General features: G+C 39.6%; 1 protein-coding gene and 1 long non-coding RNA gene across 2 annotated transcripts in view; both read left to right on the forward strand.

The window, feature by feature from the left end:
- The window catches only part of LOC118428271 (eukaryotic translation initiation factor 4H-like), a 10902-nt gene that overhangs the window by 3100 nt on the left and 4703 nt on the right, over positions 1 to 3099 (forward strand). The window lies entirely within an intron of this gene.
- Positions 1221 to 3099, forward strand: part of LOC118428275 — a 3066-nt gene continuing 1187 nt past the window's right edge. Inside the window, exon 1 of the long non-coding RNA XR_004832631.1 lies at positions 1221 to 2914. This is a non-coding gene — a long non-coding RNA (uncharacterized LOC118428275). The remainder of the gene's footprint in view (positions 2915 to 3099) is intronic.

Consider the following 3099-nt stretch of genomic DNA (forward strand, 5'->3'; position numbering starts at 1 on the left):
CAGATAGATGTGCAAAAGTTAGGTGTAACGAGTCGTTCGGTGTAATATAACCAGCTGCTGCCGCGCCGCGTGCCTGCGAAGCTGGTGTGTTACGCTGAACGGCGGTTGTACCGGCTATATAGATACAGATACAGATCACTTGTTTAATGGTAACTATTTAATGTTAGATTCATGTTCGGAACAGCTGTGATAAGGTTTGTAAATTTTTTTTGGGTACCATTTTACATACAGCTCCGACTTTAAGGGAGTAGCAGGAAGTACAATCACAAAGTTGGTAGGATTAGTCATTTGTCAACTTAATCTGACAGCTGACAGGCTTTCGGGTCATGGGGTCAATGGAAGAGGCGACTAATTCCGGGGGAGATATATGAAGACTGGTGCTTTACATATTTTCTCCTTTATTATCATCTTAATCCTGCAGGATTCGGCTTTGTGGAATTTGAAGACGCGGAGTCCTTAAAAGAGGCTCTGGAGTTTGACGGAGCTGTAAGTACAGAACTGTATTGTTTTTGTTTTTAAGATCTCAGGAATGAGATTTGTCTTCAAATTGACTTGATGTGAAAATACACCTTTTATGTTGGCGTTTCTAACACCTAGTAAGTATACGTATCAATGGGGTTTGTACTGCATTATCAACAGACGCATTGATGTGTCCAATTCCAGAGCTTCGGAGACCGTAACCTGAAAGTCAATGTTGCAAGAAGCCGTCCGGATGGCAACAATGGCCGCGGCGGGGGATACGGAGGAGGACGTGACCGTGGGTCCTACGGCAGCCGTGGGGGCGGAGGGAGCCGTGGGGGCGGTTATTAAGCGGATATTAGGCCACAGCAAGTAAATCTTATGGATGACATCCTATGCAGATTGCGAAAATAGTGAGATAGGGCGAAAAAAAACAAGATGGGTGAGAAAAACAAGATGGCTACATTCTCAAAAATAGGTACCATTCAGTTGTGATGAATGTTGTAACAAGAATTAAATGGACAAAACATGGTATCAGAGCCAACAAGGCATTCATTCCCGTATTCAAGACATGAACTGGTGTGGTAAAAGTGACACTAGTGTGGTAGACTGGCATCAATAAACAAAGTTGGTAACCACACTCATGGCTTCCATATTGGTGTCACTTTTACAACTATCCAATAAGTTTTATTTCTACAACTACAGTCCTGGGTACCTCGCAAGTGTTACTGCTACATGTACAATTATTAGGCTACAACACAATGTATTTGCTCATTTTGGTACGTTAGCGACATGTTTACCATCCCTGCAGAAGGAAAAAATCTTTTTTTTCTGAAATTAAAAATTTACTTGCTGTGGCCTTAACTCGGCGGCGGCGAACGGCCTAAATGTGTCAGGGTCATAATCTCCAAGCAGATCTTCCTGTGAAAAATGGGAAGGAGTTTAGTCGGAAGAGGAGTTATTGGCCACAGCGAACCCCTCTGCCGGCTAAACTCCTTCCCAATGCCACAGCAAGATCTGCTTGGAGATTAGCAGGGTCAGCAGGGAAAGTCTGTCAATTGGGAATTCCGATAGCCAATAGCATTTGGTGAACGAACTTTAACAATAACACACTTTAACATGCAGGCACGTAGACTCAAACAGTTTTTTTTTTTTAATTCTTAAAACAAATAGTACATTTGTCAAATACTAAAGGTACTAAGACTAGTAGTTTTATAATTTATAATTGTTTCACGGGGAGTGATCAAATGTAGTTGCGTCTCTTACTACAAGGGTTAAGGTACATTTGTCAAGCACAAGGGAGTTATAATTAAGACTATATTTCTACAATCTAGAACTGGTTACTATTGCACAGGGAGTGTTGAAATGCAGTTGTGTCTTCTATAACATCATGGGTAATGGTTTGTTTGAACCTTTATTGATGGTATTCTTTATTTATGGTATTCAAGCACAAGGAAGCTAAGACTAGTAGTTTTATAATCTATAACTATTGCACAGAGAGGGATAAATGTAGTTGCGTCTCCTATCACGTGGTAATGGTACATCTGTCAAGCACAAGGAAGTTGATCCTAGTCTTACTACAATCTACGACTAATTATTGCACAGAGGTGTTGAAATGTAGTTGTGTCTCCTATCACATAGGTATGGTACATTTGTCAAGCACAAGGGAGTAAGTATTTCTACAATCTACAACTATTGGACGGAGAGTGATAAAATGTGGACTTTCTCCTTCTCCTTCTTTGTTTGTCATTCTCAACAAATAAACAGACACTGACCTTTGAACCCTCAACTGGAAGAACAGCCTGTGTAATACTACACCACTGATGTCTGACATGATATGACCCAGTTTTCAAGAATTGCGTCATTAGGCAGGTTTTAAAAAACTTATAGAAAATCATAGATGAACATTAATGCTAAAATAAAAATTGTTGACAGACAACTTCTGGCAAAAAAATGAAATGGCCTCGAAGAAGCGGCTTTTCTCATTCATTCATTCATTCATTCATTCATTCATTCATTCATTCATTCATTCATTCATTCATTCATTTATTCATACACATGCAGTAAAAGAAAATCGTTGACAACTTGGGACAATAGAAAATGAACCGGCTTCGTAGGGGTTTTAGATAAAAATTATATAACATGTTTGCATCTTGACACACCTACAACACAGAGACAAAAGAAAACTGGAAAGACCGGTATTTGCTTATGGGCGAATTCAGCGTATTTCACTCCACCCTCCTCTGCCTTATGCAAAATGGTCAGTTCCAAAATTGAATTTGAAGAAAACCATCCCATGTGGGAATGGACTCTTCATAATGTACATTTTATGTATAGAAATCCACTTCGTTTGACCTCAAGTCCCTTCACGGAAAGACGATATAATTTTTTGGTCGAGCAGAGAAACGATGTTCATGTATTCGCATGTCTTCTTGTCAGCTACATGAAAGCCGAGGTAATGTAATTCACGTTCATCAGCGCTAAAGTTTCATCACTCTTCTGTACCCCTTCGTGACCCCAAACTGCAGTAAGATCATACTAGTAATAAATAATTTAGGGGTAATTTTTACTGAACATGATAACAGGGTCTTTTATTTAATATCCCATGCACTAGCATGACAAATTTTGGGTCCTTATGGT

The sequence above is a fragment of the Branchiostoma floridae genome, chromosome 12 (assembly GCF_000003815.2).
Source record: "Branchiostoma floridae strain S238N-H82 chromosome 12, Bfl_VNyyK, whole genome shotgun sequence".
Lineage (NCBI taxonomy): Eukaryota > Metazoa > Chordata > Leptocardii > Amphioxiformes > Branchiostomatidae > Branchiostoma > Branchiostoma floridae.